The following is a 24,994-nucleotide window of genomic DNA, read 5'->3' as shown; positions in this document are numbered from 1 at the left end:
GGCCGTTTGAAAGGGAAGTTCCGTTGCCTCCTCACATGCCTGGAGATGGGTGAACACAACATCTTGGAGGTGGTGGCAGCATGTTGCGCCCTCCATAACCTGGTGGAGAGGCCTTCCTGCCAGGGTGGGGGACAGGTCCTGACGGGGAGGAGAGGCAATTTGAGCAACCCCGGATGGCTGCCATCTGCCAGGCTCACCAGGCTTGTGTCCAAATCCGAGAGGCCTTGAAGGAGGGATTCGCAGAAGGAGCCCACTGACTTTCCCCAGGGCCTCCCCCATGGGGGGTTTGGCCTGGCCCACCCCTACCTTTCCCTCCACAATCCTCACCCTCTTCCCATTAAGAACACATATAAGACCCACTTTTCTTTGTAAACAGAAATTTGCGTTATTAGAAACTCTAGGGCTACGTCTAGACTAGCATGATTTTCCAGAAATGCTTTTGACGGAAAAGTTTTCCTTTAAAAGCATTTTCGGAAAAGTGCGTCTAGATTGGCACAGACACTTTTCTGCAAAAGCACTTTTTGCGGAAAAGCATCCGTGGCCAATCTAGATGCGCTTTTGCGCAAAAAAGCCCCAATCGCCATTTTCGCCATCGGGGCTTTTTTGCACAAAACAAATCTGAGCTGTCTACACTGGCCCTTTTATGCAAAAGCTTTGCACAAAAGAGACTTTTGCCCGAATGGGAGCAGCATAGTATTTCCCCAAGAAGCACTGATTTCTTACATGAGATCGTCAGTGTTCTTGCGGAAATTCAAGCGGCCAGTGTAGACAGCTGGCAAGTTTTTGGAAAAACTTGCCAGTCTAGACACAGCCTAGCACTAAAGAAAATGTGTGAACTGTTTAACAAAACTTTCTCTTTTAACTGTTCACCTGTTTATCCACAAAGGATAATCTGTCCGTCAAAAATAAAGATTTTGTAACATAACTGAAATGTCCTTTAACTGCGGTAGTAGGGGATTAAAAACCTGGAGGGAGGACGGGGACTAAAAACCTGAAGGGGAAGGGGGGCTCAAGTAGGCCGCTGCTTCCCTGATCGTAGGGTCCTGCCACCTTCCTGTGTCCTGGCATCGCCACAGCCTTGGGATTGGGTGGAGCAAGACCTAATCCTGGCCTGGACGGAGGGGCAGCTGTTGGGCCTATGAGGGTTTGGGAGCAGGAGGGGCTGGGAGGGAAGAAGGGGCTGGAGGAGCAGGGGGAGCAAGGGCCTGGCATGCTGGAGGAGCAGTGCCCGTGACAGGCAGGCAAGGTGAAGAGCTCCCTCATTGTGGCACAGATGTCAGTGTGGTGCTGGACCAGCTCGTCCAGCAGCCTGGTGCGCCACTCAGCCTCTGCCTCCGTCCTCTGCTGGAGGGTCCTGTTCAGGTCCTGCAGGGCCACTATGTGCTCCCTCAGCAAATCCGTGTAGACCCACCAGTGCCTGCGGGTGCCATGGGTCCGGGATGGTGGTGGGACGGGTGTGGTGCTCCCCTGTTGGGTAGAGAGTCCGGCTGTGGAGGAAAAGAGAAGGAGACAGTCACTGTCTGTGTGCACCCCTGCTGTCCCCGAGGGCATGCCGGGGCTGTCAGGGGCTCTCCTTTGGACAGGAGACTCAGGGGTGTTACACGTGACACTGCGAGTGAGTTGGGCAGCGGCCGGAAAGCCTCCCAGGGACCCCACGGTGGCAATGGTGCTAGCTGGCCCCCACACTGCCAACCCACCCGTGTGTGGTGACCCCTCAAAGCACTCACCTAATGTTCCCTCCCCAATGTCCACAGACGCTTAGGAGGCCTCTGGGGTCTGGGGGTATGTCTACACTACCCCGCTAGTTCGAACTAGGGTGGTAATGTAGGCATACCGCACTTGCAAATGAAGCCCGGGATTTGAATTTCCCGGGCTTCATTTGCATAAGCCGGGCACCGCCATTTTTAAATCCCCGCTAGTGCGGACTCCGTGCTGCGCGGCTACACGCGGCACGGACTAGGTAGTTCGGACTAGGCTTCCTAGTCCGAACTACCGTTACTCCTCGTGGACATTGCACGTGTCAGGTATTTTCTGGATTTTTTTTACCAGACAGAGGGCCCAAAAACCGGACTGTCCGGTAGAAAACCGGACCCCTGGCAATCCTACAAGTCGGACCCGGTGCAGGCACCAAGTGATGGGGAGACTGCCAGAACTTTGGGAACCAGAGACTGCGGGGTGGGGGTTGGTGGCCCAAGAGGGGGCTGAGAAACCTAAGAAAGACAGTGTAGGGGGAGCACCCAAAGGGCGATAGTCAGGGCGACCCTAGAACTCTGTTACAGACGAGCTGGAGGCTGCTGGAGGAGGAAGGACAAATAGGGGGAAAGGGTCAGAGAGGAAGAGGCTTGTAATGAAGGTAGGGGGGCAGGTCAGGAGAAGAAAGGAGAAGGCACCAAGGGACAGGATGGAGGAGAGAGATAAATGCCAGGGGGCCAAGTGAAGACAATGAGGAAAAGAGCAGGAGGGGAGGTGTCAGTGGGTGGGGGACAGGCTGATGCTGGGAGAGGAGAGGGGAAGGTCTTTGGGAGCTAGAGGGGGAGGAGGAGGTGCTGGGAGAAAGCTTGAAAGAAGGGGTGGGCATGAGGAAAGTGGGGATGGAGCAAGGCATGTGTGAGGGCACAGGGGCACGAGGGGAACGGGGGCAGAGGGTGGTGAGGGGGTGGGCATCAGGGAAAAAGAGGGCAAAGGGGGCAGGGGCAGTGAGGGAAGGAGGAAGCAGCAGGATGGTGCAGGGGTAAGGGAAGGTGCAGGTGCCAGGGGATTCTGGGGGTGAAGCAGAAGGGCAGACACCTGCGGGGGAGGGACCAGCACCAGAGGAGAGAGGCAGAGCAGGTGTGTAAAGGGAGGTGTTAGGAGAGGGGATGAGGAGGGGTAGCTCACATGATCAGAGTGGGGCTACTGGAGGAGTGGGCACAGAGGGGAGAGAAGGGCTGGTGGAGGGGGGCAGGTCTCAAGAATGCTGAGGGCAGTGAGAAGGGCAGGAGTCAGGACAGCAGAGGTGGGTGAGGGGTTGGGGGCGGCAGCAGGCACCATGGGAGCTGATGGAGCAAGGGGAGACATGGCAGCAGAGAGAAAAGGTAGAGGGTTATAAGATTCTTATTAATAACTTGGGTGCCACAGTGGCACATACAAACAAGCCACAAACTCAGTACTGGTGCACAACACAAAATTTATTGTGCTCATGGGAAGAAACTCTTAGAGGGAACACTTCCCCCAGCCTCTCTGCCCCTGAGTTAATGTCACACACATTGGGTTAATGCAATTGTAGGATAGTTTCATGAGGGGGGTTTGGTGGGGGCCAAACTAATCCCTATTGGTAAGGGGATGGTGGGAAAAGTCCTTTGGGGGGGGTCACATGACACCTTTTATTTCTGGTCGTGTCCATATTGTCCCGAAAGTATTACCTCCAGAGGCGTGGCTAATGGGGGTCAGGGAGTGTGGCTAATGGGGATCAAAGAGTACATTTAAAAAAAATTCTTTGGGTGCACACCCTAATGAAATGTGCTGTGCACACCTATGTGAAAGAGGGAGAGAGGTCACATGGCATTAGTTTGGGAAATACCACAAACAGAATTCATAACCAACCCGTGAATTACCATCCCAGCTTAAATGGATCAAGCAATGTCCGTTGCCTCTCAGGCTCACTAGTCCAACATTGTAAGAGTCCCATTCACAAGGCTCGACAAATAATACAATCTACTTGTCACGGGCGAGTAGATTGTAACCCGGAAGAGCCGGGTTCGGGCGATCTGCGCATGCACAGAATGATCTGCGCATGCGCAGATCGCCGGACAGTGCAGCTGGCAAATGGGGCTCACCACAGTTCGGCGAGCCCTGCCCATTCACATACCCAAACTTTCTCCATACCCCACTTTGAATGCCCCACTTACAGCTCTGTCCAGTCAGTGCAGACCCAGACACATCACCCTGGTGACTCCACTCATTGAGCCTGAGGCAACGCCACCTTTGTGCTGCTTCTGTGATCCGCCTGCTCCTGCAAGCCACCCCACTGGCCGCTGCACCTACTGGTCATGATTGATCTGGCTCTTGGACAAACTAGTAACTTCAGCTCTTAGCCACCACCTATGGTAGCCAAAAGATTACCGCTTCTACTGGAATAACTAAGGGTACGTCTACACTACAGCGCTAATTCGAACTAATTTAGTTCGAATTAGTTAATTCGAACTAAGCTAATTCGAACTAGCGCATCTAGAACTAAAAACTAGTTCGAATTAGCGTTTTGCTAATTCGAACTAGCGCGTCCACACTGATTGGACGCAGGGGGGCATTTAAGGGCAGCTGAAACAGGTTCTGGCAGGGCATCAGGTCAGTAGTTGCTCTGTGTGGCTGCTGTCTGAGGCTATCTGAGGCTCGAGCTTAAAGGGACCCCCCTGGACAGCCGGTTCTCAGCTTTTCCGCTTGCTTGCCTACCTCGCCGAGGGACAGCAAAGCGTTGGTCTCTGTGCCCGTCTGTGTCGGTGCTTCCCTTCAGGGGGGCCGCCACAGGTGGCAACATGGAGCCACAGCTCGCCCTGCACCTTCTGGTGCACTTTCTGGACTTGCTGCTGCAAGCCTGCCAGCAATGGCTGGAGGCTGCCTGGCACCACCTAGTGCACGTCAGCCCCCTGTCTCTCCGTCTGACCGCCCTGGGGGCCGTGGAGGAGCCGCGGCGGCGCCCCGGCACCGGCGTGCCCCGCCGCGTCTGGCGTCTGAACACCAGCACCGACTGGTGGGACCGCATCGTCCTGGAGCGCTGGGAGGACCGACAGTGGACCCAGAACTTCAGGATGAGGAGGGACACCTTCCTGGAGCTCTGCGAGTGGCTCGCCCCTGCCCTGAGCAGAAGGGACACTCGCATGAGGCCCGCCATCCCCCTCCAGAAGCGGGTGGCCATCGCCCTCTGGAAGCTCTCCACGCCGGACAGCTACTGATCCGTCGGGAACCAGTTCGGCGTGGGGAGATCCACCGTCGGAGCGGTGCTCATGCAGGTACGGCACTCGTCGGCCACCGAGCCGGAGGGGAGGGGGGCTGCGAGGAGGGGATGGGCCGCCCCAGGGACAAAGGTGGGGCGGGAGGAGGCGAAAGCGCCCCGCACCGGAGGGGTCGGTCTGTCCCGGCCGTACTACACGCCGCCAGGGGGGTTGCTACCTGTGTCGTCCGAGGCCAGGGAGGTGTCCACCTGTGAGTACCATCGAGCACCCCTTAGTTCGAATTAGCGCTGTAGTGTAGACGTACCCCAAGTTAGGAGCAATAATGTCAAATTCCCCTTTCACGTTGTTTTCAAAAGAATCAGTGACTTTACGATTACATCCAGTGTTCACTCTCAAGGTCTCCTCATGGTTTCGCATCAATGAGCCGATCGTCTTTCATTCTTTTTACGCAAAGCCGCATGCCTCAAATAAGGAGGCTATGCTACATACATTGCATGTCAGACATGTCCTTCCCTTCTACATAGATAGAACCAGATAGTGGCGCTGAACAGATAAACTCTTGGTATCAACAGCTCAACGATCTAAAGGAGAGGCACTTTCCACTCAACATATATCTCCCTCTGCATAACCACGTGCCACTCTGTTTGAAACAGACCATTGCCCTCTCAACCACGAGCACATTCAACGAGGGCAGTGGCAACATCTACTGCCTTTGCCAGGGGGGTTCCTCTCGCGGATATTTGTAGGGCAGCTACATGGGCTTCAAGCACTTCGTTCATGAGGTACTATGCTATAGTACAGAGATGGGCATTGGATCACGTGGTGGCTTCCTCAGTCCTCTCTTCTACAAGCACTAATTGACCTGGACCGCTGGTGTTCCGGTTACTGCTATACAGTCACCTAGAGTGGAGCACCCAAGGGGCCATTCGAAGAAGACGAACTAGTTACTCACCTTGTGTAGTAACGATGGTTCTCCGAGATGTGCCCTGTGGGTGCTCCACAACCCGCCCTCCTCCCCACTCCGGGTCTCCCTTTTGGTTTATTGTTTCAGGGACCGAGCGGTGAGAGGAACTGGCGGGGGGGCCAGTCTGCGCTCGTTAGGAAAGGCGCGAAAGCCGCACACCGTAGGGGGCATGCGCAGGCTGGTCAAAGATGGCTTTGAAATCTTCCAGCCAGCAGTGCCGAGTGGACCTGACACCTAGAGTGGAGCACCCACAGGGTACATCTCGAAGAACCATCGTTACTACACAAGGTGAGTAACTAGTTCTTCACTTGTTGCCAGAGCAATTGGCGTGGGGGCACCCACCTGCGGCACCAGGAACGCCGTCAACCGCATCAGCACTTTCCTCACCAGCTCCAGCCCCGCCTCCGGCACAGTCTCTGATCTCAGCCATGACCCTGGCACCGCCTCCAGTCCTGGCTCTAGCACGGCCCTCAACCCTGGCTCCAGCACTGGCTTTCACATTGGCCCCAGCACTGACACTTGCAGCACCTCCGGCACCCACAATGACAACTGCACTTGCAGCTCATCTGGTGCCGGCAGCGGCACCGGCACTCATAGAGCCTCCAGAGCTATCAGCAGCTCTGGCGCTGGCGCCGGCAGCAGCACCAGCATAGCACCTCCAACTCCAGGAGTGGCACAAAAGCTTGTAGCGCCTCTGGTGCCGGCAGTAGCACCAGCACTCGTAGCACCTCTGGCACCAGCAGCGGCACCGGCACTTGTAGCACATCTTGCACTGGTAGCAGCACCGGCACTTGTAGCACCTCCGTCACCGGCAGTGTTCTTGGCCATGACCTTGGCACCACCACGTACACAGTTCAAGGTACTGGCTCAGACCTTCCACCTAGCCCCGGTACCATCCCGTATGGACTGTGACACAGACGTTGGCACTGGTGTTTCCTGCGTATGCTATTTTGACGGCACCACGTATGGTACCGACATTGGCACCAATCCCAGCCCCAGTGATGATGCCGCTGCTGATACCGAGCCCGACACCCACAACAGTGGCACCGTTGGTGTTTCCCAATTGACCGGAGTCCCCATTATCTTGGGCATCGGCTCCACCGCTGTCCGGGGCTATGGGACTTCACAGGCAGGCAGTACCGGCGCAGCCTTTCTGCCCCCTGTGCCAGCCCCCGTGCTTAGGGGAAAGCCATGAGCTATGGCCCAGCATCGAAGAGACCAGGAGTCTGCTGCCCCTCGATGGTCGGCATCAGACTATTCCTCTGAGTCGGAGGCGGAGTCCTTGAGGTCGGAAAGGTCTTCCTTCCGTTCCAGATCAAGGCACGAGTCTCCTTCCTGGCACACAACTGCTGATGTGGACCTGCAGCAGTATTCCTGGCCTCCCCAGCAATGGCCCTTTTGGACCCCCTGGGCCTATCAACAGGCATCCATCTCTGGCTCCTCAAGATGGGAGACTCCACCATTGGCAACGCCAGTACATAGAGCCCCCACATCCAAAATGGATAGGTCGATTTCAACAACGACGTCTAGACCCCAGGGGGCTCTGAGCGAGTTGGTGTCCAGACCCACTCCTGCGGAACCTCCCCAGGTAGCTCCGTCAACAGTGCCAGAGCACCAGTGGACGTGCAGTTGGAGGATATGACTGAACCACGGTACTCCTCATCTTCCTCTCCCAATGAGGCCCTAGCAGACCCAGATCCATATTTGCCATTGATGGATGCGAGGGCCCATCAGGACAGCCAACGAAGGCTAGCGAATAACTTAGCAGTAAAGGTGGAGAAGGTCCAAGAGGATACAGATCACATGGTGGACATCCTCTCCTCTGCAACCCCGGGCAGGGTGGCATTATTCCTGATAAAGACGGTGGACAAGCTAGCCAAGACCCTCTGGCTGACATTGGCCTCCATCCCTCCCACCCAGAAGGGGGTGGAGAAGCAATACTTTGTCCCCCAAAAGGGGCATGACTTTTTATTTTCCCACGTGCCCCCGACCTCCTTGGTTGTACAGGCAGCAGGACAAAAAGAAAGACAGGGTCCCCCGGGGTCAGCCCCTAAGGCCAAGGATCTGAAAAAATTGGACCTCCTGAGATGGAAGGCCTATTCCACGGGGGGCCTTCAACTGTGTATAGCCAATCAGCAGGCTATGCTGGGACGCTATGCGTACAATACCTGGTCCGCTATGGACAAATTTCGGGACCGTTTGCCACAAGAGGACTGCCAGGAGTTTAGGGCCTTGGCAGACGAAGGTAGGACAGTGGCCCATATGGTCTTGAAGGCGGCTTTAGACGCAGCTGATTCAGCTGCCTGGACAATGGCAACAGCTGTTGTTATGCAATGGTCTGCATGGCTAAATGTGTCAGGCATTCCTCCCGATGTACAAACCTCCCTTCAGGACTTGCCCTTCGAAGGAGCGGGTCTTTTTTTGGATCAAATGGACTCCAGACTATATAGCCTGAAGGATTCCTGGGCGACTCTTAAGTCTCTGGGAATCCACACGCCCGGTCCACTCAGGCAACCCCTCAACCCTAAGCCTGTGACAAGGCATTTCCAGCAGGGTTTTACCTCTGACCATGGCAGAAAACGGGGTCATCGTTTTTCTAGAAACAACCTGCCTAGAAAGCGGAGCAGAGCTCTGAGATCGGCTCAAGGGGCCCACTACGTCCGCAGGCCAGCGCCCCAGGGCGCAATGGAGGATAGCACACCAGTCATGCTTTCTCCCCACCACCTCCACACTTTGGTTTCCATTTATCCTGTTTCTACCAAGTCTGGGCATCTATAACATTGGACCAGTGGGTTCTCAGCTTGGTGGCACGAAGCTACTCAATCCCCTTTACTTTCTCCCCTCCTCCGTCCCCCCCTCCCTTTCCTCCCTCTTTAGGGACCCCTCTCACAAAGTGCTGCTAAGGGAGGAGGTTGCGAAGCTCCTGAAACTCGAGGCAGTGGAGCCCATCCCAGACGAGTTCAAAGGGAGGGGGTTTTATTCCTGTTATTTCCTCATACCAAAGACAAAAGGGGGACTCCGCCCTATTCTAGATCTCAGAAGACTAAATTCGTTCATAAAGAAGACAAAGTTCAAAATGGTCACTCTTGCCTCCATTATCCGCTACCTTCAAAAAAGAGACTGGTTTGCAGCCCTCGATTTGAAAGATGCATATTTCCACATCACTGTGGGTACGTCTACACTACAACATTCATTCGAACTAACTTAGTTCGAATTAGTTAATTTGAACTAAGCTAATTCGAACTAACGGATCCAGACTAAAAAACTAGTTCAAATTAACGTTTTGCTAATTCGAACTAGCATGTCCACATTAAATGGACCCTGAACAGGGCTTAAGGATGGCCGGAAGCAGTGCCGGCAGGGCATCAGAGGAGGACTTAGAGCGTGGAGATGCTGTCTCAGGCTAGCCGAGGGCTGCGCTTAAAGGGTCCTGACCCCCACCCCAGACAGACAGTTCTCAGGGGTGCCCCGCTTGCAAAGCAGTCCTGGCTTGGATTGCCCGGAGTACCCACACTGGGCACATCACAGCACTTGGCCATAAGACCGGCTGCACTTGCCGCAGGCTGCCATCTGGGGAGAGGGGGCAATTGGGGGGCTGCAGGAGAGCTTCCACACCCAGAAGCCTGCAGAGCCAGCCCAGTCCTCCCCATCGGGGGCTTGTACCCCATTCCTCCCTCACCTCCTTCCACTTACCCTTCCCTAGCCCCCCTTCCTGATGTACAAAATAAAGGACAATTGTGTTCAAAAATGGAATCTGTCTTTATTGAACAAAACTGGGGGAGACTGGGAAAAGGAGGTGGGAGAGGGGAGGGCAACTAAAATGATCAGAGGTTTGGAACAGGTCCCATATGAAGAGAGGCTAAAGAGACTGGGACTTTTCATCTTAGAAAAGAGGAGACGGAGGGGGGACAGGATAGAGGTCTCTAAAAGCAGGAGTGAGGTGGAGAGGGTGCATACAGAAAAGTTCTTCATTAGTTCCCATAAAGAAGGACTAGAGGACACCAAAGGAAAGGAATGGGTAGCAGGCTTCAAACTAGTAACAGAAAGTTCTTCTTCACAAAGCAAAGAGTCAACCTGTGGAACTCCTTGCTGCAGGAGGCTGTGAAGGCTACAACTAGAACAGAGTTTAAAGGGAAGTGAGATCAAGTCATGGAGGTTGGGTCCATGGAGTGGTATTAGCCAGGGGGTAGGAGTGGTGTCCCTGCCCAAGGTTTGTGGAAGGCTGGAGAGGGATGGCACGAGACAAATGGCTTGGTCACTGTCTTCGGTCCATCCCCTCCAGGGTCCCTAGGGTTGGCCGCTGTCGGCAGACAGGCTACTGGGCTAGATGGACCTTTGGTCTGACCCAGGACGGCCATTGTAAGCTCAGGGCTCAGAGTCAGGGGGTCTCAGTGGACCACCTTGATTTTCATGCACACCAGCTCCTGGGTGGCCAGGCTGGCAGCTCTCCTGCCCTAGCCGGCCACCTTCCTGTGCCTAGTGCGGAGATCGTGGACGAGGTCCATGATGTCCGCACTAGCCCAGGTGGGTGCCTGCCTCTTGCGGTCCCGGGCAAGCTCCCGGGAGCCGCCAGCCTGGTCCCGGGAAGAGGAGGAGGGCTGGGTGGCAGCGGGTGGCTGGCTCGAGCCGTGCCAGGTGCAGGGTCTGCTGGCTGGGTGCTGGCAGGCTTGCACCTGGCACGGGCACCGTAGCCAGCCCATGCCCCTTTAAGGGGTCTGGGACCGGGAGGGGGGGCAGACGAGTTTCCCTGGTGTTGGCCAGAGTGGCCACCAGGGAAAGCTGGGGAGGGCTAGCCTCCCACTAGTTCGAATTAAGGGGCTACACAGCCCTTAATTCGAACTAGCTAGTTCAAACTAGGCTTAATCCTCGTAAAATGAGGTTTTCCTAGTTCGAACTAAGCGCTCCGCTAGTTCGATTCAAATTCGAACTAGCGGAGCGCTAGTGTAGCGGCTATGAAAGTTAGTTCGAACTAACTTTGTAGTGTAGACATACCCTCCATTGCCCACCCACAGGAGGTTCTTGCGGTTCATGATAGCCGATGACCACTGTCAATTCACGGTCCTGCCCTTTGGACTCACCACAGCACCTAGGGTTTTTACCAAATGTATGGCCCCAGCGGCAGCTGCATTGAGATGCCACGGAGTACACATCTTCCTGTACCTGCACGACTGGTTGATTCGCGGCTCGTCCCAGGACGTGCTATCATAGGTATTCTCACATGTCTCCATGGCCAGGAGCCTATTTCTGCAGCTGGGCCTCATACTGAATGAAGAGAAATCCTTGATGGTTCCCCCTCAGACAATAGAGTTTGTGGGAGCGCTCCTGGATTCCACCGCAGGAACGGCATCCCTGCCCAAGCACAGGTTCCAGACTATGCAGACAATGATCAGGGACCTCCATATTTTTCCATGAGCAGTGCGTGCAACTGTATGTGCCTGTTGGGTCACATGGCGGCTTGTACATACATCGTGGCACACGCTAGGCTGAGGCTACGTCCGTTACAGGCATGGCTAAGAACTGCTCATAACCTGGTGCGATATCCCCTGGACATGGTGGTTACCCTACCTGCCCCCGAACTTCACTCCCTGGTCTGGTGGACTCAGGAGGATGTTGTTTGTGCAGGGGTCCCCTTCAAGAAATGAGCCCCCTTGGTACAGCTAGTGACAGATGCATCAGATCTGGGGTGAGGAGCACATTTGAGATCAAGGTCTGTGGTCTGTGAGGGAAAGACCCCTACACATCAATGCCAAGGAACTCCGTGCTATCAAATTGGCATGCCAGAACTTCCTACCACTGATAGAGAAAAATCAATGGAGGTACTAACCGACAATACCTCGGCCATGTATTATGTCAACAGGCAGGGGGGAGCTCATTCTTCCCTGCTTTGCAGGGAGGCCACTGAACTATGGGAACTTTGTATACTGAAAAACATCTAGTTACAAGCCACCTACCTTCCGGGGTCCAGGGACAACCTAGCGAACGAGCTCAGCCACTCTTTCCAAGTGCAGGAATGGAAGCTGAGGAGAGATATCCTGGAGGGAGTTTTCCAGAGGTGGGGCTATCCCCTTCTGGACCTCTTTGCCTCCAGGCACAATGCCCAGTGCAGGAGCTACTGCTCCCTCAGGAGCCAGTGGATCAACTCCCTAGAGGACGCCCTCCACATACACTGGCCCAGTCTTTTGCTCTATGCGTTCCCTCCCCTTCCCCTAATTCATGACATGCTGATCAGAGTCAGGAGATTCAGGGCTACGGTCATAATGATAGCACCATGGTGGCCAAGGCAGCACTGGTTCTCAACCCTCAGGGAGTTGTGGACAATAGACCCACTGCCATTGCCTTTAGTCCCAGACCTGCTGACTCAAGATCTGGGTCAAGGGACGCTATGCCACCCGAACCTAGGGTCTCTCCACCTCATGGCGTGGAACCTGAATGGCTCTCTGCCACAGAACAAAACTGTGCTCAAGTGGTACAGAGGGTCCTATTGGAGAGCAGAAAACCTTCCACCAGAGCCCTCTATGAAGTGAAATGGAGAAGGTTTGCGCTTTGGGCACAGCAAAGGGGCTCACACTGGCTTAGAGCCAGTGTTTCTCTTATATTGGACTACCTGCTGCACCTTAGACAGCAGGGCCTTGCTACGTCCTCTCTAAGGCTCAATTTAGCAGCAATTTCGGCCTTCTACCCAGGGGAGGGGGAAAGGTTGGTGATTGCCCATAAAATGGCAAAGCGGTTCATGAAGGGGGTCGATAGACTGATGCCACAGGTGTGTCCTCCTGTCCCACCTTGGGACCTGAATGTGATACTGAGAAGACTGATGAAATCACCCTTTGAGCCACTGACCTCTTGTTCACTAAAGCACCTGTCATGGAAAGTGGCATTTTTAGTGGCAATCACATCCACCAGGATGGTGTCAGAGTTACGAGCCCTGACTTCAGACCCTCCATACAAGGACAAGGACAAGGACAAGGACAAGGCCAGGCTCCGCCCTCACCCAGCCTTCCTCCCTCAGGTCATCTCCCATTTCCATGTGACTCAGGACATTTAGGGTATGTCTACACTACAGCGCTAATTCGAACTAACTTAGCTAATTCGAATTAGTGCATCCAGACTAAAAAACTAGTTCGAATTAGCGTTTTGCTAATTCGAACTAGCATGTCCACATTAAGTGGACCCGGAACCGGGGTTAAGGATGGCCGGAAGCAGTGCCGGCAGGGCATCAGAGGAGGACTTAGAGCGTGGAGCTGCTGTCTCAGGCTAGCCGAGGGCTGTGCTTAAAGGGTCCCAACCCCCACCCCAGACAGACAGTTCTCAGGGGTGCCCCGCTTGGAAAGCAGTCCTGGCTTGGAGTGCCCTGAGTGCACACACTGGGCACATCACAGCACTCGGCCATCAGACTGGCTGCACTTGCCGCAGGCTGCCATCTGGAGAGAGGGGACAATTGGGGGGCTGCAGGAGAGCTTACACACCCAGAAGCCCGCAGAGCCAGCCCAGTCCTCCCCATCGGGGGCTCATACCCCATTCCTCCCTCACCTCCTTCCACTTACCCTTCCCTAGCCCCCCTTCCTGATGTACAAAATAAAGAAAACATGTGGTCAAAAATAGAATCTCTTTTTATTGAACAAAACTGGGGGAGACTGGGAAAAGGAGGTGGGAGAGGGGAAGAGAGAGGGTGGGAGAGGGGAGGGCAACCTAAATGATCAGAGGTTTGGAACAGGTCCCATATGAAGAGAGGCTAAAGAGACTGGGACTGTTCATCTTAGAAAAGAGGAGACTGAGGGGGGATAGGATAGAGGTCTATAAAAGCATAAGTGGGGTGGAGAGGGTGCATCAAGAAAAGTTCTTCATTAGTTCCCATAATAGAAGGACTAGAGGACACCAAAGGAAAGGAATGGGTAGCAGGCTTCAAACTAGTAACAGAAAGTTCTTCTTCACAAAGCAAAGAGTCAACCTGTGGAACTCCTTGCTGCAGGAGGCTGTGAAGGCTACAACTAGAACAGAGTTTAAAGGGAAGTGAGATCAAGTCATGGAGGTTGGGTCCATGGAGTGGTATTAGCCAGGGGGTAGGAGTGGTGTCCCTGCCCAAAGTTTGTGGAAGGCTGGAGAGGGATGGCACAAGACAAATGGCTTGGTCACTGTCTTCAGTCCATCCCCTCCAGGATTCCTAGGGTTGGCCGCTGTCGGCAGACAGGCTACTGGGCTAGATGGACCTTTGGTCTGACCCAGGATGGCCATTGTAAGCTCAGGGCTTAGGGTCGGGGGTCTCAGTGGACCACCTTGATTTTCATGCACACCTGCTCCTGGGTGGCCAGGCTGGCAGCTCTCCTGCCCTAGACGGCCACTTTCCTTCACCTAGCGCGGAGGTCATGGACGAGGTCCACGATGTCCGCACTAGACCAGGCGGGTGCCCGCCTCTTGCGGTCCCGGGCAAGCTCCCGGGAGCCGCCAGCCTGGTCCCGGGAAGAGGGGGAGGGCTGGGGGGCATCGGGTGGCTGGCTCAAGCCGTGCCAGGTGCAAGGTCTGCTGGCTGGGTGCTGGCAGGCTTGCACCTGGCACAGGCACCGTAGCCACCCCGTGCCCCTTTAAGAGGTCCGGGGCCGGGAGAGGGGCAATAGAGTTTCCCTGGTGTTGGCCAGAGTGGCCACCAGGGAAAGCTGGGGAGGGCTAGCCTCCCACTAGTTCGAATTAAGGGGCTACACAGTAAGTTCGAACTAGGCTTAGTCCTCGTAGAATGAGGTTTACCTAGTTCGAACTAAGCGCTCCATGGCGAAAATGGTGATCGGGGCTTTTTTGCTGAAAAGTGCGTCTAGATTGGCACGGACGCTTTTCCGCAAAAAGTGCTTTTGCGGAAAAGCGTCCATGCCAATCTAGACGCGCTTTTCTGAAAATGCTTTTAACGGAAAACTTTTCCGTTGAAGGCATTTCCAGAAAACCATGCCAGTGTTGACGTAGCCCAACTGATAGAGAGAAAAGAATAAGAAAAACTGAGAAAGGTTAAATGAGAACACACAGCCCTGCTCTGTAGCACAGGGACATCAAAACAGCAGCCTGCAGAGTGTAAGGACAGTTCACAAACTCTTCCTCATAGGCCCCTTAGAGGCGCTGGATGTGCTGCAGGGGGGCTGCAGGTTGGACACGTTTGTTCTGGCAGTGACCACACAGCCTCAGGCTCTAAGCGGCCAGACCCCTCTCCCAGTCTGGCCTGCTGGGCCTCTTGGCTGGTGATATCTCCCTGCCCAGAGCCTCTCCCCCCACTTTGCTGGTCCCAGCTGCTCACCACACCCAGCTGCAGGGTGCTGCTTTGCCAGTCTCCAGCTCCTTGCGTTGGTTCTCTATCCCCTTTGGCTCTGAGCACTGCCAGTCTGCTGTTCAATACAGGGTCTGCTCTCCTTGGGCCGTGTGTGCCTGGCTCTGTTGCTGCAGGATTGCCTCTCCACACAGATTACTCCTCTTAGCTCCTCTCTCAGCTCTCCCCTTGCACAGAGAGACCCAGAAAAATCCCAGCTCACAGGGAGGACGGGGCTTGGCCTCTCACTTTCCTCACTGGCCTGTCCAACCTGTCAATCAGGCCGAGCTGGAGTGTTGGCTGCTTTCCATTGTCTCTGTGGTCTGTCAGTCTCAGGGCCCTGATTTCTCATGGAACCTTCCCCTTTTGATACTGGGAGCTGGCAAACCAAAAACTCCCACAGAGGTTTAGTAAGGGGCTAATAGTCCCCTTATACTAAATTATTCCTCTTCTTCCCTCTCCCACACACACATTGCTTTCCCCTCTCCCCCTGGGCTCTCCTCATTTTGACACAAACTCTGTGTTAAGAGTTAAAGGTTACTGTTTTTACAGAAGCTGCCAAAAGACAAAGCAATTGAAAACAAAACAAAACAAGAAACAAAGGGAAAAGAAGGTAACATCTTTAAATAAATCCAGTAAAGTAAGTTATTTCGACCCTTCAGGAACTCAACAGCTGAAATTACTTCTAACTTTCTTGAAGATATGGTTGCTGAAGCAACAGAAATGCTGACTCTATTTCTAAGTCTAACCACTACTTAACATTTAAAACATGGGCTTTTCTTATTGGCATACAGCAGAGTTTTAAAATAAAGTTTAATATAAAGTTATGAAAAATGCCATGAGTTACTAAATTAATACAACACATTTGGCAAATAGTAATACATTTTGTCAATTTTTATTAAAAGGTTTAAACAAATAGCTAATAACTTGCTTATTAAACTGTTTGATCCTTTTATTTTTTCTATTTTTTATTTTTCTTTGCCTTATTCACTATCATTATGTATAGAATTCGTGTTTTTAACTGTAAGTTGTCCTGTATATCATGTATGTTGTCCAGTATTGTATGTTGTGTGATACATGACAACTTTTTTATTATTTTGGGTTGTTGCAACAAACATCAATGCACGGTACAGGTTGAACCTCTATGATCTGGGACTCTCTGGTCCAGCAACATCTGTGATTCAGAAGGACCATGGATGTTGCTGGACCAGAAAGCCCCAGCCACAGAGGTTGCCAGCATCTGGGAGCTCAGCTGGCAAGGCAGCCTGGAGGGCCAATGGCCAGGGGGCAGGAAGCCCAGTCAGCTGCCAGCAGCTGGGTTTGATGTAGTTATTCCAGAACAAGTTTGTGTGTAGAAAAGTCCTCTGATAAAGTTGCTCCCTCTCTAGATGCTGCTAAAATTCTCTGTTAGAGATAACTTATCTTTGTATCATATATAATACTATAATGATAATGAAAAAATGTCCCACCCTTTTTCCCCCTCATTAATCTAAGGCAGAGGTTCTCAATCTTTTCAAGCGTATGGACCCCTTTTCAATCTATTAACATTTCACAGATCCCTCTCCCAGGGGGAAAAGAAAAGAAAAGAAAAGAAAAGAAAAGAAAAACTTGTATTTAAATCTTTCCACGGACCCCCTGCAGTACCGACACAGGCCACCAGGGGTACACGGATCACAGGTTGGGAACCACTGATCGAAGGGATGTGACTGCATGAAACCCCAAACGTTTATTTTCGAAACTAAAACAAACCAAACACACACCCCGCACCAACCTGTGAGGAAGGATACATGCAGTTCTCTAGTCTCTCACCTCTCCTCTCTGTGGAATGCAGCCCTGAAACACGGATCTTTTAACCAACACTAAAAGAAAAACATTTCCGTGTGAAATCTTTTATTACATTTTAATACATATACACACCTTAGCCCACCCACTGTCTCATACATTCCAATCATCACTTTGGCTTAGAGAACATGGCAGAAATGCATTGTGCGTGCTGAGAAATCATGAATAAGAATAAGAATACAAAGAAATATCTCAGCAACCCAAGGGCCTGTCTCCACCAATTTTCAGGTCCTGATCTCTCCCCCAACCCTGCCTGCAACCCACCACCCCATGTTCTACCCTCAGAACATCTCCTGGCCCTGCCTGCCACCCTGTATGCCTCATCTCTGCCTGCCCTGGACAGCAGGCAGCTGTCCCCTGCAGCTCTGCATAGTGCTCCCTCCTCAGCCGCAGCAACAAGGAGTGGCATTGGGGACAGATTTAGGTGGGGGCTATGCCTTCAGAGGGAGGAGGCACATAGAATCATAAAACACTAGAACTGGAAGGGACCTCAAGAGGTCATCAAGTCCAGTCCCCTGCCCTCATGGCAGGACCAAGCGCCATCTAGACCATCCCTGACAGGTGCGTCTGTCTAACCTGCTCTTAAATATCTCCAGGGATTGAGATTCCACAACCTCCCTAGGCAACTTATTCCAGTGTTTAACCACCCTGACAGCTGGGAAGTTTTTCCTAAAGTCCAACCTAAACTTCCCTTGCTGCAGTTTAAGCCCATTGCTTCTCAACCTAACCTCAGAGGCCAAGGAGAACAATTTCCGCCCCTCTCCTTGTAACACCCTATTAGGGTATGTCCACACTGCCACCCTAGTTCGAACTAGAGTGGCTAATGTAGTCATTTGAACTTGCAAATGAAGCCCGGGATTAAAATATCCCAGGCTTTATTTGCATGTTCCCAGGCGCTGCCATTTTAAATACCCGGTAGTTCAAACTCCCTGCCCACGGCTACACACGGCATGGGCTAGATAGTTCGAATTAAAGCTCCTAATTTGAACTACCGTTATTCCTCATAGTCTTCTCCTTTCCAAACTAAACAAACACAATTAGAATCATAGAATCTAGGGCTGGAAGAAACCTCAGAAGGTCCTTAAGTCCAGCCCCCTGCCCAAAGCAGGACCAACCCCAACTAAATCAACCCAGACAGGGCTTGGTCAAGCCGAGACTTAAAAACCTCTAGGGATGGAGATTCTACCATCTCTCTGGGTAACCCATCCCAGTGTTTCCCCACCCTCCCAGTGAAATAGTTTTTCCTAATATCCAACCTAGATCTCCCCCACTGTAACTTGAGACCGTTGCTCCTCGTTCTGCCATCTACTACCACTGAGAACAGCCTCTCTCCATCCTCTTTGGAGCCTGCCTTCAAGCAGTTGAAAGCTACTATCAAATCCCCCCTCACTCTTCTCTTCTGCAGACTAAATGAGCCCAAATCCCTCAGCCTCTCCTCATAGGTCATGTGCTCCAGCCTCCTAATCATTTTGGTTGCCCTCTGCTGGACCCTCTCCAATGTATCCACATCCTTTCTAGACACAATACTCCAGATGTAGCCTCCCAGAACTAGACACAATACTCCAGATGTAGCCTCACCAAGACCTAATAAAGGGGACTAATCACTTCTCTGGATCTGCTGGAAGTGCTCCTCTAAATGCACCCCAATATGCCATTAGCCTTCTTGGCTACAAGGGCACACTTTTGACTCATATCCAGCTTCTCAGCCACTGTCATCCCCAGGTCCTTTTCTGCAGAACTGCTACTTAGCCAGTCGGTCCCCAGCCTGTAACAATGCTTGAGATTCTTCCATCCCAAGTGCAGGACTCTGCACTTGTCCTTGTTAAACCTTGTCAGATTTCTTTTGGTCCAATCCTCCAATTTCCTTAGGTCCCTTTGGACCCTGTCTCTGCCTTCCAACATATCTACCTCTCCCCTAGCTTAGTGTCATCTGCAAACTTGCTAAGGGTGCAATCCATCCCCTCATCCAGGTCATTAGTAACAATGTTGAACAAAACCGGCCATAGAACCGATTCTTGGGGCACTTCACTTGAAACCAACCGCCAGCCAGACATTGAGCCATTGATCACTACCCATTGGGCCCGACAATCTAGCCAACTTTCTATCCACCTTACAGTCCATTTATCCAATCCATGCTTCCTTAACTTGCTAGCAAGAATATTGTGGGAGACCGTATCAAAAGCTTTGCTAAAGTCAAGGTATATCCCATCCACTGACTTCCCCAAGTCAACAGAGACCGTTATCTCACCATGGAAGCTAATCATATTGATCAGACATGACTTGCCCTTGGTGAATCCATGTTGACTATTCCTGATCACTTTCCCATCTTCCAAGTGTTTCAAAATGGATTTCTTGTGGAGTAATTCAGTTTTTCAGCAATTCCTTTAGCCTTCCCTCATAAGTCATGTTTTCTAGCCCTTTCATTACTTTTATTGCTCTTCTCTGGACCCCCTACACAATGATGTTTACTTTCGTTTTTGGGGGTTTTTTTGCAACAGTGTCACACTGTTGACTCATATTTACCTTGTGGTCCACTATGACCCCTTTCTGCAGTACTCCTTTCTAGACAGTTGCTTCCCATTCTGTATGTGTGAAACTGATTGTTCCTTCCTAAGTGGGGTACTTTACATTTCATGCTATTTACGTCAGACCATTTCTCCAGTTTGTCCAGATCATTTTGAATTATGACCCTATCCTCCAAAGCGGTAGCAACCCCTCCCAACTTAATAAGCATCCTCTCTATGCCAATATCTAAATCGTTGATGAAGATATTGAACAGAACTGGTCCCAAAACAGACTCCTGCAGAACCCCACTTGTTATGCCTTTCCAGCAGGATTGTGAGCCATTACTAACTATTCTCTGAGGATGGTTATCCACTCAGTTATGCACCTACCTCATAGCAGCCGCATCTAAGTTGTTTTTGGCTAGTTTATTGATACAAAGACCATGTGAGACTGTATCAAATGCCTTACTAACGTCTAGGTATACCATGTCCACTGCTTCTCCCTTATCCACAAGACTATTAAAGCAGTGGTCTCTAACCTTTTTATACCGAAGATCACTTTTAAAATCTCAGAAAAGGAGAAGATCTACTGCCCCGCCCCTTCCTTGAAGCCCCGCCCTCTCTATTCTCCTCCTGTCCATCACTTGCTATCCCCCACCCTTACTACCACACACTGATAAACAGTTTATTTTTAAATTATGTGATACATACAATTAAAGTCACGTGTTTATAGTTATGAAATAAATGGTCTGTTTTTTATTCATGCTATTTAAATCTAAAATGAAGCATTTATAATTATACATTTTGTGGGGACAGAGTTCTGCAGCGGGGGGCAGGGAAGAGGGAACAGGGTGCTGGAAGGGCAGAGAACAGGGTTCTTCAGCAGGGGACAGGGTGCCAGTGGGGACAAAGTTCAGGGAGTGGGGACGGGAATGGGGACAGAGTTCTGTAGCTGGGGACAGGGGAATGGGGACAGAGTTTGGAGAGTGGAGACAAGGGAGTGGGGTCTGGGGAGCGGGGAGCAGGGACAGGGGGCAGCAGAGAGTCCCCTGCATCTCCCTCCTCCCAGGATTCTCCCCCCGCCGAGGGAAGCCAGCACATGCCTCCTCCAGGCCCGACCCCCCCCTCCCGTGGCACAGGGAAACCCCGCGCATGCCTGCCCCGGGGCCAACAACTCCTTCCCCCACGGTGGGGCCAAACACCCACGGGAGCCTGCCCCAGGGCCAAACCCCCCTTCCACAGCCCGGTCCGGCCCAGCCTGGCCCGGCCCGGCCAACCCCCGCCCTCTCCACCCGCAGCACGGCCAACTCCCGCGGGCACCTGCTCTGGGGCCAAACCCTCCTCCCACGGCACGGCATGGCCTGGCCCAGCCAACTCGCTCCCCTCCCGCAGTGCGGCCAAATCCCGCGGCCGACCCCCACTCCCGTGGTGCAGGGAAATCCCTGCACTCAACTCACCCCTCCAGCGCCAGCAGCACAGGGAAGCCTCCACACTCCTTTTCCAGGGCCAACTCTTCCTCCCCCAGCGTGCAACAGAGCTGTGGGAAGGGAGCTGCCCGCGCACTTCCAGAATCCCCGGAAGTGACGCAAGCTTCAGATAGGACTTCCGTCCACCCCGCGGGAAGCCGGCACTACACTAGAGGTAGGTAGTGGGGCTTCTCGGGGGTGAGGGGAAAATGGGGCGTGGGGTTGCCCGAACGCCTCACGATCGACTGGTCGAGGCCTCGCAATCGACCAGTTAATCGTAATCGACGGGTTGGTGACCATGGTATTAAAGTAAGCTATCAGATTGGTTTGACAGAATTTGTTCTTTACAAATCCATGCTGGCTGTTACCTGTCATCTTATCTTCCAGATATTTGCAGATAGATTCCTTAATTATTTCCTCCATTATTGTTCCAAGTGGGAGAGGGGAAGAGAGCAGGACCATCCCCAGGAGCTCACTGCTGCCAGCAAAGAGGGGGCTGATAGTCAGTCCTCCTCTCTGGCACCAGCCTTGGGGCAGCCTGCCTGCTGAAGCCCAAACTCCTCATCTTTGGCTTAGCCCATGCCCTGCACTCCTTTCCACACCCCAACAGCCTAAACCAGCCCAGAGCCCACAACTTTTCCTGCACCCAAACTCCCTCCCAGAGTCTGCACCCCAAAACACCTCTTGCACCCCAAACCTTTCCAACCACCACCTAAATTTTTTTCTCTGCTAAGGGCACACAGCGGAACATGAGAAGATTATTGGCTTGGCATGACTCTTTTTTATGTTTAGTTTTACTTTCATGTTAACTTATCTAAAGTAGGAATCTTTGTCTTCTGTAGCTATTGCTTTCCTTTCCTATTTAGATAACTTGTAGTAAACTTCGTAAGTGATACATTCTTTTCATATGTTATAGGAATTTAACAGGAATGTTGCTTGACTTACAAGAAACAGTGTGAACTGTTGATGATCCTGAACATAGTATCTAATTAAATCAAGCAACTTCTACCATGTCTGTGTTACCATGTTTCTCTAAATCCAAAGCTCTTGGTACTTTTCCTCTCTGTAAGGTGATGTCAGAAATTTAGTACATCTGTCTGCTAGATAGCTAGCATAAATTACAAAAGGCCAAATGCTTTCACTTAAAGCCAGTACTTTATTAATCTCCAATACTCCAACTTTCTGCTTTGTTTAATTTCAAGCACACATAAACAAAAGAAGCCCTGGTGCACCCCAAACAATAGTCAAGAGGGATCTCAAGTGGTCAGACAACAAGGATCAAGTGGCTAGCTAACTTCCTGTCACTGGAGATTCCAACAGCTGTCCTGAAGGTTGAAGCCAAATCCTTCAGACCGGTCTACCCCTTGTGTCTTAGTAATATCTAAAACTCGCCCATCAAATAAAATAATATTAAGCAAGCACTAAAAACCATTCATGATGCAGATGTGTTTTTATAGAGTCTATAGTCTCAAGGACCCCAATACACACACACCAGAATCATAGAACCCTAGAATCCTAGAACTAGAAGAGACCTCGAGAGGTCCTCGAGTCCAGTCCTCTGCCCTCATGGCAGGACCAAGCACCATCTAGATCATCCCTGATAGATGTCTATCCAGTCTACTCTGAAATATCTCCAGTGGTGGAGATTCCACAACCCCCCCTAGGCAATTTATTCCAGCATTTAACCACCCGGACAGGAAGTTTTTCCCTAAGATCCAACCTAAACCTCTCTTGCTGCAATTTAAGTTCACTGCTTTTTGTCCTGTCATCAGAGGTCAAGGAGAACAATTTTTCTCCCTCCTCCTTATAACACCCTCTTAAATACTTGAAAACCTCTATCATGTCCTCTCTTGGGTCTTCTCTTTTCCAAAGTAACCAAACCCTTTTCCTTCAGTCTTCCCTTATAGCTCATGGTTTCTAGACCTTCCATCATTTTTGTTGCTCTTCTCTGGAGCTTCTCCAGTTTCTCCACATCTTCCTTGAAATGTGGTGCCCAGAATGGGACACAATATTCCAACTAAGACCTAACCAGTGCAGAGTAGAGCAGAAGAAAGACTTATTGTGGCTTGCTCACAACACTCCTGTTCATGCTTCCTAGAATCATGTTTGCTTTTTTTTTTTTTTTGCAACAGTGTCACACAGTTGACCCATATTTAGCTTATGGTCCACTCTGACCCCTAGATCCCTTTCTGTAGTGCTCTTTTCAAATACAGACTTCCTATTTTTTGGCAGATGCTTACCCCAGCTTATCAGGGATGACAGAGTCAGGATACAAACTCACATCAGAAACTGCACATTCTTTGACAGCTAAGTGAAACAGATACCAAAGACTGGTTGGAAAAATGTGCTGATAAAACTAATACCTGTTTGTTGTCAATGATGTCAGCAATTCATTTTGAACTTGCAAGTTGCCATTCTCAGGCAAAATAACCTTCACGACACAATGCAAAGAGAAACTGCTGAGCTGGAATTCATATGCACATTTGGCAGCCTGAACCAAGATTTAAAATAAACACATGAAGTGGTTCTTGCATTACAACAAGTAATTTTCTGTTCAGGCACTTTCAGTTTCTCATCAGAGTTGGAGATGAGCCACATCAATTTTAATTAGCACTAATGTTACAGTCCTTTCTTTCTTTCTTTCTTTCTTTCTTTCTTTCTTTCTTTCTTTGTCTTCAGCAACTGAGGAAGTGAACTGTAGATCACAAAAGTGTGTGCCTTTATACCCTATGGGCAGGGCTCGATGATCGCGGTGAAAACCACTAGCCAGCCCCACACTGCGCATGTGCGGACTGCTAGTGAACGGGGTGAACAGCTGAAATCTACTCGCCACGAGTAAGTAGATAAGCAGATTTGTCGAGGCCTGCCTATGGGTGTGTCTAGACCAGTGTTTCCCAATTTTATTTGGCCAAGGAACCCTTTTCAGCTTTTCAGAATTTCAAGGAACCCCAAGGTTTGTCAAGCAAAAAAAAGGGGGGGACCCACCAATTCATTAAATTCACATTCCTTCCCCAAGACACACACCCCCTGTCAGCCGACGGTCAGGGCAGTGTGTGTGTGTATGTTTCCGAGAAAAGGTTTAACATCCGTGCCTTTACTGCTAGGACCGGGGTCCCATCGCAGAGGGTGGCCAGCAGGCCAACAGATGCCCCGTTATATAGGAAGAGCTTATTACACCTTAGATTTTAGCTGCTAGAACACAGGGGTTCCTTCGCAGAGGGCAGCCTAGGAAAGGCTGAAAAGGTGCCCCAACGGATCTTGTCACCTGGGAGTGACACAGATCCAAACGCCCAAGCTCTCCCTATGTCTGTCCCTTTATGACCGGCTGAAGTTCTTTTAAATTGTGCCTGGTTCTGTTACAGCAACTGAAGGAGTCAGGTTAAAGCTTAAACAGTTACAGGTTTATTGAGGAAGCTTATAAATCATATGGTTGCAATGGCTATTGTTCTATTTCTTAACTATTAGCAAAATATAGATCTTTAAAATGGTTACAAAGAAGATAAAGATAGAAAAATAGAAATAATGGTACCAAGTAACAGCTTACTCTTTCTATGTGTACACTTAAGACAGAGGACCACATCCAGGTACCATTTTTACCCCCTTCTGTGCCTCTTGACTCCAGCATGTCAGGCCAGGGCCGGTCCCTCAATTCCTAGGAAAGACGAAAATACGAGGTGGGCGTCCCCATAGAACCTCGGGAGGTCAAACACCTAACCCAACCAGCAGGTAGAGGGTAGATTAACACTCAAAAGTGAGTGTGTGCTGGGCCCATCTTTTATAATCATGGGGTCACGTATTTCTCTTTCTTATCTGTAATGCCAATTGATGCTGGTCTGTCTGCTGTGAGACCAGTTCTTACAAGGGAGTTGTGAACTTAATTTACACTTGTAAGAGAGAGTTGAGATGATTAAATTGGAAGTACGGGACATTGTTTTCTCAGTGGGAAATTCCCCTCCCAGGGACTGTGTGTGTTCGAATCAACATAGGTGCCAGCCGCAGCCTCGAGGCCA

General features: G+C 51.4%; 1 protein-coding gene and 1 long non-coding RNA gene across 2 annotated transcripts in view; one reads left to right on the top strand and one right to left on the bottom strand.

The window, feature by feature from the left end:
* Nucleotides 1-1,353: 1,353 nt before the first annotated feature.
* LOC142827407 (uncharacterized) lies at nt 1,354-21,087 on the bottom strand. The gene is made up of 3 exons (XR_012902137.1): nt 20,976-21,087; nt 16,944-17,031; nt 1,354-1,487 (listed from the first exon to the last, which is right to left on the bottom strand). It is a non-coding gene; the product is annotated as an uncharacterized LOC142827407 (long non-coding RNA).
* A 44-nt stretch (nt 21,088-21,131) lies between these two features.
* The window catches only part of LOC142827406 (uncharacterized), a 42,825-nt gene continuing 38,962 nt past the window's right edge, over nt 21,132-24,994 (top strand). Inside the window, exon 1 of the mRNA XM_075922897.1 lies at nt 21,132-21,159. The gene's annotated coding sequence lies outside the window, so the exon portion shown is untranslated. The remainder of the gene's footprint in view (nt 21,160-24,994) is intronic.

The sequence above is a fragment of the Pelodiscus sinensis genome, chromosome 2, assembly GCF_049634645.1.
Source record: "Pelodiscus sinensis isolate JC-2024 chromosome 2, ASM4963464v1, whole genome shotgun sequence".
NCBI classification, from domain to species: domain Eukaryota; kingdom Metazoa; phylum Chordata; order Testudines; family Trionychidae; genus Pelodiscus; species Pelodiscus sinensis.
This window is presented reverse-complemented; position numbering and strand designations above follow the sequence as displayed.